Consider the following 11,666-nt stretch of genomic DNA (forward strand, 5'->3'; position numbering starts at 1 on the left):
CTCTACCTTTGAGTATGTCACATTGTAGAAGGCTCAATATGGATTGAATAAATGAATGAATGGTCCATTTATCTGCTTCTTTCTGGTTATGAAATTTGATTAGAAAATAAAATTTGGGATCACAGCTATTAACAGAGAATATTCTATCAACTTATGTAACTAAATGATGCTTTCTGAAAAGAACATAGAACAAGAAAGAATTATAGATAACCTAAAGGAACACCTTCCTTCCAGTGTTAAAAAAGTACAAAACTTTAAAGTAAGTGGCCAAAAGGAGAACTAAAAAGTGCAAGAGTCCTGCTGATGAATGGTTGTGCAGAAAAGGATTATGATTTCTACAAGTATATCCTAGCTCAAAAACAGCAGAAGAAAACTGGTACAACCTCAGGTATATTCTGTTATTATATCTAGAATTGTACAACCACTGGGATGTCCTCCAACTCACCAGTCCTGAAGGGGAAAGAAATGCCTTGAATTCCTCTTATATTTATAGGAATGCATATTAAAAATTGCATTATCTCCAATACACCTCTGGAGGAGCTAGAAAAGGTCAACTGTCAGCACTTTCAGAAAACTCTTTCAGACTTTCAGATAAGCTCAGCTTCCTCTGTCATCTTTTCTTCTGTTTCTTCTTTCAAATGATCACAATTATAATTGAGTGATGAGTTAGCAGATTTATGTAGTCTCTTTCACCTTCTTTGGAAAAGTAACTATCTTAACTCTCTTATAAAGGCTGAGATGAGTTCCTGCTGAATGATGTCTTCCTAGCCCACTAAATCAAAAGTAATACAAAATAGTTGCTGAATGGATGAATGGATAAATTGAGCACTTATGCTCCAAGGATTGCTAAACTTTTTTTGTGCGTAGTATTAGAAACCGAACCCAGGGATGCTTTGCACATGCCAGGCAAGAGCTCTACCACTTAGCTACATGCTCAGACCTTGTAATATATTCTTATATACATTTTAAAATTTTCATCTATTACAGCTCTGTCTGGTATATACTAGATTTATCTGTGTTTTATAGATGAAAAAACTCAGAGTTAAAAAGATCAAACAATATAACGGAGTAAGAATCAAACAATAAAAAAGATTAAGTAATAGATAATTGAGTAAGAATCAAACAGTAATCCATAGCAAGCTGCTCATTTTAAATGGTAGTTCGTTGAGGGCTTGACTAATTGGGGAAGGAGGAGGCCTTTAGCAGAGAAATGCCTAGAAGCTAACCCCATTGATAGAGAGCACTCTGACCTACTGAAGGATCAAAAATGTACACATTCAACCTGGTGGCCCCATTTTTGTTTGTGTTAGACCAATTATAAGTCACACAGAGAGCACACTCTGATCAAACATGAATGATTTGTTTGTTTGGTATGTTGAACTTAGCATAGTCTGGAAACAACTTTATTTTCCTCTCACCAAACCACTTAGTTGCATCACGTTTTTCCATCTTTTAACGGAATCTTGGACAGATCTCACAATTATTTACTTTCAACCATTAACAGCAGACTCATTTCAAGGTATCCAAAATTTATATTGCTTTATATCCTGCTAAGCATAACAATAGCATTGTGAATATATTAAAAAGTAATCTTCATATCTCTTAGGAATGCAAAGGAAGTATGTTTTGGTGAAATGCTATGGTGCTTCAAGTTTTCTTTGTAATAGTCCGGGGGTGGGGGGGGGAAGGTAGAGAAAAGACAAAATTGAAGCCAGATTTAAAATTAGGTAGTCAGTGTAGTTAGGTAAATCAGGTCTAATACCGAGTGAAATCTAAAATGGAGGCCACCCTGAGAAGGATTCCAGGAAATGCAGGACAACTCATGGAATGTTAATGAAGTCCCGAAAAGGCCCTAGGCCAAAGTCCATCCCAAAGAAGTGTTAATGAAGTCCTTCCTGCTCAGACTACTTCTTTGGCCCACCTGTGTCCCACCCCTCGGGCCTTCCCACCTACATTCCATCACTGAAAGAAACTGTAAAATGGAGAGACTACCGCACTTCCACCATTCCACCTCTTCGGTCCCCTTCTTCCTCCGGGAGAAGTCTTTTCTGCTGTCCTTTAATAAACTTCTAATTTCTACTCTGACCTTGCCTCGGCGTGCTTCTTTGGTGTTATTCTTCAACATTGGGGAAGCAAGGACTCGTCACCAGTCAACAGCGGTAACAAAATCACAACGAGATTTAATTTTACTTTTCTCTTTGCTTGTGTGTGTATGTGTGTGTATATATATCATACACACACACACACACACACACACTTATATATATGTATGTGTGTGTGTGTGTATATAATGTTTTGTAAATTTTTTTTTCTCTCCTCTAGTGACTGATGTTTCTTACTCTTTAGGGCTGGAGAAACTGGGCAAGGAGGAAAGGTGAAGAGAAAATACTATCATGATTGACTGGTGCTGGTCATTGTTCCCTCTGGATGTAAACACCGCCTATTTTGGTGGGTTCGCATGAAGGTCCTTTTATGGGTTCTTTAAAGGACTCTTCACAGATATCCTCCCACCACCACCACCATGTTTTACTGGACCCTGACTGGCATGGGACAGGTACTTCCTGGATGCTACGTCTGAATATGTCTCTCCAATTTATATGCTGAAACCCTAACCCACAAGGTCCTGGTATTATGAAATGGGGCCTTGGGGAAGCAGTTAGTTCTCGAGGGTTTTACCCTCATGAATGAAATTAGTGTCCTTATGAAAGAGGCCTCAGAGATCTACCTTGCTCCTTCCACAGTGTGAGGATGCAGAGAAGATACTATCTGGAAAAGGGACTACCTCAGACACTGGATATGATAGTACCTTGATTTTGGACTTTCAAGCCTTTAAAACAGCAGTAAGTAAATATTTGTTGTTTGTAAGCCACCCAGTTTGTGGTATTTTTGTTATAGCAGCTTAACAAACTCATCCCTGGAGGCCTACTTGGACTCTGCTGTGCTGGTATATTTTCTTTGTTCAGCACTCAATAATATTTGTTTCTAATAGTGTTTATTGTTTTATTAAACAAAATAACTTGAGAATTTTTCAGAATGGAGAATTATATGCACCCCTAAAATATAAATGTGTATATAACTTTCAATAGTGGGCAAAAAATAATAGAATAAAGATGTGTATGCAGTGAATCTAAAAGAAAAAGCAGGACTGCAACTCAATGAGAGAGCACTCACCTAGCAAACCTGAAGGCCTGGATTCAATCCTCAGCCTAAGGACACAGAAGGATAGCAACGTGAAAAGTTAAATGTGAAAAAAGATTCATTAAGGCAGGCTCAGTGGCACATGCCTGTAATCTCAACTACTTAAGGGGCAGAGGCAGGAGTATCACAAATTTGAGGCTAGCCTTGGCAACTTAATGAAACCCTTGGTTTCAAAATTTTAAAAATTGCTGGGGATGTAGCTCAGTGTTAGTGTGCCCCTGAGTTCAGTTTTCAGCACAGTTAAAAAAAAAAAAAAAAAAAGATACAGCCAGGCAAATACTAGCCAAAAGAACTCTGATATTTCTATATTAATAGCAAACAAAATGGTTTTTGAAACAAAAATATTAGCTAAAACATTCTAGCATTCTTCATATTCTAATGTTTAAGCAAATGTAAATTTGGGGAATGTATAGTCTACATTTGGACTGAATTGTATCTTTCCCAAATTCATTTGTTGAAACCTTACATCCAATGTGACTTATTTGAAGACAGAACCTTTAATAAAGTAATTGAGGTTAAATGAGATCTTAAGGGTGGAGCCCTGATCAACAGGATTGGTGTCTTTACAAAAACCAAGAGACACCAGGTCTTTCTCCTCTCTGTTCCTATCTCTCTCTCTCTCTCTCTCTCTCTCTCTCTCTCTCTCTCTCTCTCTCTCTGCATCCACTGCCCTGCCCTTCAATGCATGTAGAGGAGAAATCTAGGTGAGAGAAATCTACCCTGCTAGCACTTTGATCATGAACTGCTAGCCTCCAGAACTGTGAGAAGACCCCTAGTCTGTAGTTTTTTTTTTTTTTTTTTTTTAATGGAAGGCCCAGCAGACTAATACAAGTAACTACAAGTTCTAGAAATCCAGGTGGTGTCTGTATGTCATCTCATTGAAAAATTAGATATTTCAATGTTCATATTCTATCAAAGAAAGGGAGTTAGTTAACAAGTGCTTAATGGATCCTGTTTAATCCTCATTTCCTTATGTCCTTCTTCCCTTGGATGTGATTTCAAAACAGAGTTACATTATACCCTCCTGCCAAGGCAGAATCTGAGAAAGGCAAGAAAAAGTTTTGCTACCCTAATCTGCCTTTTTTCTACTCAGCATTTGGCTTTAAACTGTAACCTGAGACCCTGGAATTGCTGAGGTCCTTGATTTCTTCTTACACTTTTGACTCTTATAATGATCTCAGTGGGATTAGGTCCTCATGTTTCCTTTCATGTTTCAGAACATGACCAAGATCAAGCAAACAGAATCTTGATTCCTGATGCCATGTGTCTCAGAGTTCAGACAATTTACCCTGGTCACAGAAAACTGAGACAGAGTCATTTTTCTTGCATCTGCTCCATTACCCTCTGTGCCATTAATTCTCTGATAGTGGATCCAACAGTCTGAACTAAAGAGTCTCTGAGCAGTTAGGATGGATGAGCTTATGTCACTTTGCTAAAACTGTGATAACCAAAACTAAAAGAAATATAAATTTAATTGCTTTCTCAGCCTCTGAAATGTGAGTTTTAGTTAGGAAGTAAAGTGATTATCTTCTTGTTAGGAAACTAAAAAGGAAAAATTTACTCAAATCTTCAAAAATTACTAGAAACCCAGTATAATTCTTCTCAGTTATTTGTTAAAATATATGATCTGTTTTAGGTGAATAAAATAAAAACTTTAAATTGAGACATTTAAAATCATGGAATAACCTAATAACAACACTCCATTTTATTCATTCTCAAATGACATTTTGAGCTTCTGATTTTTATAAGGAACTGCTATAAACATGAAACAGCAAAATAGTGTATCAACAAATGAACTAATTTTAAAATTTTAGTATAGGGAAATATAACGTTGTTAAAATAAGTAACAATCTGTTTTTATATTATAAATCTTTGTTTTATTTTGTTTTAGAATTTAGGTTTAGGTTTGGTAAGGGCTAATAATTATGATAATTGTCATATCATAATAACATGTAAAAGCATAATATGCCCATAATATCTTTGCATAGATCTTTAGCTATAATATTATTTTCTTGTTAAAATTTTAAAACAATATATTTAATAAATAGATGTTACTTTCTATAACTGTTCAAAAATACAATTTCTAGTAACTTTTATGATAGTGATTTGTATCCAATATAAAAATAAATTGTATGTTATATACAATGATGTATGTGTACTATATATAGCATACTATAATATTAACAAATAACATTAAAATATTGATTCAGTTTATCAATCAGTGCTAATGGACAGCTGCTGTGTATGAGTGAGTATTGTGAAAGCTATCAGCTACATTAATGTTAGGTGCAACAATCAGCTTAGAATCAAGTTGTCTTAAGGAAGTTTATTTTTTCATGTACTTAAAAGTCCAGAAAAAGAACAAAGACACAGCATATTTCATGCCTGAAAGATCCCTCCATATCTTTGCAGATTGGGAATTCTTGCATCTCTCTCTAACTCTGCCACCTTGAGCATTAGCTGCATTATGAGGGCATTTTCCCCCATGAATTTAAATAGCTTCAGTTATTCAGGGAGCATCATTTAATTTAGCCAGTGTCTAAAGAACGTCTCTTCTCATGTGTCCTCAAGAATGTGAAAATTATTACCGAGTACCCTTGGTTGACACCTGTTGTCACTTCCTTAGTTGTACCTCAGTCACATGTCACTCTTGAGCTGATGGAGGATGCCCAGGCATCTCCTTGAGATTGGCTTAAACCCGTCAGAACTCTGCCCTGGAGATATAGAGTTTGAGACCTTGTTTCTAGTCTCAGAGGACAGGTGGAAACATGAACGAAACCAGAGGCCTGAGAGCAAGAAAAAATGTAGAGAGACCTCTCACTGGGTCTGCCACAGCCCTGCTGAGCTTGGATAGCAGAGGTCAGGCAGGTGGAAGAACAAACAACAGGGAATTTACACAAGGAGAAGCCATATGTGATATATGGAGAACTGAATCCTAAAACTAAATATGTATCTTTAAGCTCTCCTTGGAACTAGGAGGGGCATATAAAATACATTAATAAAATATCAAGTAATATATCATAATAGAGTTCATCATTTACAGATAATAAATTTATATGGGATCAGAGGAGAAATAGCAGGCAGGCAATCTCTCCAGAGAAAATTTTATAGAAGAAATACAACTTGAAAAAGAGTTAGATAATTTTAGAATAAATAGAACCATTTCTTTTTTGCCTTTTTTTTTTAAGGCTTTGAATCTGCTGGCTGGTAATACCACCCACTGAGAATGCAGCCGACCCTCTCCTTCTGTTCTTGGATGACATCAGCTCTGCTTTCACTTTAACACGTTCCTGGTATCTTCAACTCCAGGCTCTTTACTAATCAATCTCTGTATTTACTGTTTAAAAGAAAGACACCAACCCCACCCACCGTTTTTCAATCACTATCCACTGGCTTCCCTTTTAATAATTACTCAAAATACCTGCTTGGATAACATGATGCCCTCACTAGCCTGGCTCATCCCTTCTTCTATTTCATTTTTCAGATTTAACCCAAGCCCCAGGATTCTGCCTCTGCCCTAGTGTCTACAATTGAAATCTCCACCATACTCACCTGTGATGGTAGAGTCGACTCAATCTCTCTGTCTTCCACCTTCACATCTACAAAATGGGCACATAATCTTACATTGTTGAGTTATCATGAAAGCTAAAGAATTAAAACCATGTAAAGTATTTAGAAAAATATCTGGATGGAAAGGAAGGGAAGGAAACGGAAGGTATTTGGGGATAAAAATCCACCAAACTATGCTATGTGCATATATGAACATATCACAATGAATTCCATTTTCATGAATAATTATAATGTACCAATTAAAAAGATAAATAGAAAGACCAGTAGAGTAGAAGAAGAGTTTGGGGAGGGAGGAGAAAAGAGAAAGAAGGAAATACTGCAGAATGAAATGCAGCAAATTATGTTCTATGCATGTATAAATATGTCAGAATGAACCCCACTATTATGTTTAATTATAATGCCCTAAAAATAGTATTGGAAAACTATCTGGAAAATAAATGCTCAGTAAAAATTAGCTACTATTAATATTATTATTGTTGTTATTTTTTGTTTTTACTTTCCTGCTAGTCTAAAAAGCTTGGGTTTGATTGCAGAGGTAATGATGAATATTTCATTTTACAATTTATTTAATAACAGTGACAATTTAGGGCTTGAATAGATTAAAATTGGTAAGAAGATAAAATACTAGAAAGAAGAAATAGCTGGTACCATAATAATTTAGGCTTGTCAAAATAAAGAACTTGAGATTTGGTCTGGAATTTTGGAATGAAAAGGATTAAGAAAGCATTTCAAACAAAAAAATTGAAGGATTTAAGATTTTTTTTTGGTATAACTGGCAGGTTCAAGGAGAAGATGTGAGTTCGAATACCTGGAAGAACTGATAGGAATGGACATTTTAAAACTTTTTTTCTCGGATTTGGGGATTCTTCTAGCTATACATTCCATTATCATTTTTTTCCCAGAGTAGCTATATTCAATCTATTAACTTTACATTAAATCTTTTCTTTAATAGAAGGAGTTTCCTTCTATTCCAGTATACTTGGATTATAGTGGGAGTTCAACTCCCAGGAAAGACAAGTAGTTTTAGAAATTTAAAAACCTTTATTTTATCATGCAACATGGTCCTCTGTGTAAAATCACAAGAATCACAAGTGTGTTGAGTTTCAGCAAATGTAATTAGGCCCAGAAATCAAATTAAAATATGAAAGACACTCTTTGCCCTAAAACTTTTCTCTTTATATCAATCAGGCAGAAAACATGTGGAATTTATGAGAATGCTGATTGAATTACCCTTTAGCAACCACCTTTCATAGTATTGTTCTTCCTCCAAAAGCCAAAGAAGAAACACAAGAGATGTTATGATCAAGTGAGAATTTTTTCCCAAAGAACTTTAATGAAATAAAATTAAGTAAGTTCAAGAATCAATTCAATGATGATAGAAGACATTGGATGTGTTAATCTTTGGAAAAAATTTTTTGTCTTCAAATGCACAATTCTTTGTCAGATTATAAAACCCATATGGGTTCAAAATTCCATTTATATATTATGTTTGGGTACCAATTAGTCATGGGTACCTGTGCTTTTGTGACCAACTAGAGATGGTCACTGAGACCACAAAAATGTAATAGTGGGCGTACACTTTTTTTCATTTCCTAACTATACACATACCCTGATTCCGTGAGATAAAAGCAGAGATAGGGGCAAAAACAAGTGTGCCAGATCTCCCTAAAATGACATTACACTATTCTTGAGTGTCAGTGACCTAGGAGGTTCCTCTTCTACCTTCCTCTTTCTGGTATATGAAGGAATTTGGCAAACATGTCAGCCAGGGAGCCTGGGCTGCTAAGTGATCCAGGTTCAGCAAATTGACTCCATCTCTTTTCACATTCCCACTCAAATTACAGAAGGAACATGACAAGTAAGAAGTACTTTACCAGCAGAAGAAAGCATGCCTTCATGTGTCAGAGAATATGGCTCCAATGTTAAGAAATTCCAGAACAATTTTGTTTAGTTGAGACCAGATGAAAGAAAAGACCAACAGATGGTGTATCAAGGACTGAATGTTTAGGATTCCCAAATTGGCATGTTGCAATCCTAATCTTCAATGTGTTGGCATCAGGAAGAGGGGGCTTTTGGAAGGTAGTTAGTCAAAAGTGTGGAGGCCTTGTGAATGGAATCAGTGCCCCTTGTGAAAGGGACCCAAGAGATCTCTCCCTCTCTCTCTTGCCGCCTTCTCGCCATGTGAAGATGCCATCCACAAACCAGGAAGAGGACCCTCACCAGAAACCAAATCTGAGTGAAACTTGATCTCAGTCTTCTCAGTCTCTAGAACCATGAGAAATAGATATTTGTAATTTTGAGCTATTCAGTCTACTGTAATTTCTTATAGCTGCCTGAACTAAGATAATCTGTAAAACAAGTCATGTGAGAAAGAGGAGCCAAATCCAAGAGTGACTATAAGAAACTCCCAAGAGAACCCTGCCAACATTTCTGAGCTTAGAGAAACAGAATCAGGAAGCAAGTGATATTATCCTCAGGGGTCCATGCAAAATGCCAGGTTTGGTTTGAATTCAGCCTTCCTACCACAGGGGCTGTATATTAAAGCCTAGTCCCTGGACTTCTTAGGGCTTGCACAAGTTGTATAATTCAGTTAATAGTAAAAATATAGACATTTAGTGTTGAAATTTTGAAAATGATATCTCTCATTTGACCTTTCTGAGGAAACAGTTATTTATCTTTTGGCTCTCTATTTTCTGTTATTTGCATGAGTATACATGTTCATGCATGCAGAATTTTTTAACCTTATTTTTTTATATTGTGGTGCTGGGGATCAAACTCAGCCTCACACATGCCAGGCAAGCACTCTACCACTGAGTTTTGTCCTAGCCCCTAACATGCTTTTGAAGTCAATTTTATTTACATCATGATCATTTGATAACATAAATTATTCCAGAGTATGATTTTAGTGACAGCATAAATGACTGCTCTCTAAGATACTGAATCGTTTATCTATCATTGGATATTTACACAGTTTCTTTTTTTCCTCCATTTTCATTATAATTAATCTTTTTCAATGTAAATCTAACTCTGCATTTGGTTATTTCTCTAGGATTATTTTCTAAGGGATAGAATTGGTGGAGACAGTGTGTATTATGAAGTCTAGTAAAGGTAAAATTTTAAATTTCACTTCAGTGTTTGAATTTGTTTACATTCCACTACTGGGTCTGAGAAGAGCCCTTTAGCCAGCATTGATAATTCTGCTACCTGTCATTTAAAAATCTTTGCCAATTGGCCAAATCAAAAAGATAGTATTCTTATAGAAATTGTTCACTTATTTGATTATTCATAAAACTTGAACACACCTGGCACTGGATTGTGACATTTGTTTGGCAATGGTAAACTTTTAAAATCTTGTGCCAATTTTTCCATTATGAGAAGAGGGCCAAGGGAGAGTGAGGTTCTACTTTGCATTCGTATGCATCTCTGGTTCCTCCCTTGACCCCACATTTAACCCATCATCAAATCCCAATCACTCTTCCTCAAATACATCCACAGAGTCTGCCCTTTCCCCCACATGCAGGTAACCCCAGGCAATGCCACCACCATCTTTCCTGTGCATTAACTTAACAGTCTTATAGCTAGTCTTCCTGCTTCTACTCTTATACCTTTACCATGTCATTCAGGGGAACCAGAGTGATCTTTGAAGAATGAACCTGATACAGTCTTCCACTTAAACCTCTTAAAGCTTCTTCATCTCTCTCCATTTTCCTCCTCATTGAAATGACCATTGGGCCACTGTCTGGATTTTTCAAACATGCCAAACTCTATTCAGGCTCAACACCTTTGCACTTGCTGTCTTCTCTGCCCAGAAATCTCTTTCAGATCTTCTCATAGGCCCTCCCAGAGAGACCTTTGACCATCTGACCAAATTGGTTCTTCTCCATTCAGCATAATTCTGCATTCCATTAGCCTGTTTTCTTTAAGGCAGGTTTCAAGTTAAAATTATACATGCAAATACATATGCTTGTCCATATGTATTTGTATTTATTCCTGTGATTTTGATCTCATTTCTCATTGGTACAACTCTGGAAGAGCAGAAACTTTATATATATATATATATATATATATATATAATTTTTCCCCCCTTTTAAAAAATTTTAATATGAAACAACTGCTTCACAACTTGCATATTATCCTTGTGAAGGAACCTTGCTAATCTTCTCTGTATCATTCCCGTTTAAGTATATGTGCTACTGAAGACAGCTCAGAGACTTTATAGTTTATACTTTAAAAAATATAAGAGTACTTGACACATGAACATTCAATAGATATCTGTAAAGTAAGTGAATGAGCAACAATCTGTAAGGCTTATAGCACAATGCTAAACGATAAATGTTCAATACATGGCATCGATTGTTACTGTTATGGTACTATTAAATATTATTTATTCATCATTGGAGAGAGCTTGTCATTTTACTTTATGTCCCCTTTATCCTTCCTACCCCCTTTTTGCTTCCTGTGATGCTGCCCTTATTTGAATAAGAAAAAAATCCTGGCAAAAACAGCATCTCAGTATGTATTTAAACACAAAGTTAGATAGGCACAATCTATTCTGCAATCAGGAACCCTCTTCTTTAATGGGAATGAAATTTGTGAATTGGAAAATGACCTATAATGGCTTTGCTTGAGGAATTCATTTTGGACTGACCAAATGACCACATGGCTAAATGCACCTGTGATAAGATGACAGAGAGTTCCTGTCTTCAGATAGGTTTTGAACTCTTATTTCACAGACTGCACAGAAAATCTAATTTTACCATCAATTACTCTTGGTGCCTTGGAATAGCTTATGCTAAACACAGATTCACATAATGTAAATGATACATTAGGGTGTGTTTGAATTTTTAATAAAGACAGGCTGCAAATAAAATTCAGAGCAAAAGAAATCATGTTAACCA

The 11,666-nt window shown here is 36.1% G+C and overlaps 1 pseudogene; it reads right to left on the reverse strand.

The window, feature by feature from the left end:
- Positions 1 to 10,857: 10,857 nt before the first annotated feature.
- On the reverse strand, positions 10,858 to 10,974 carry LOC120886982 (U6 spliceosomal RNA; annotated as a pseudogene).
- Between the last annotated feature and the right edge of the window lie 692 nt (positions 10,975 to 11,666).

Source organism: Ictidomys tridecemlineatus, chromosome 5, assembly GCF_052094955.1.
Source record: "Ictidomys tridecemlineatus isolate mIctTri1 chromosome 5, mIctTri1.hap1, whole genome shotgun sequence".
Lineage (NCBI taxonomy): Eukaryota > Metazoa > Chordata > Mammalia > Rodentia > Sciuridae > Ictidomys > Ictidomys tridecemlineatus.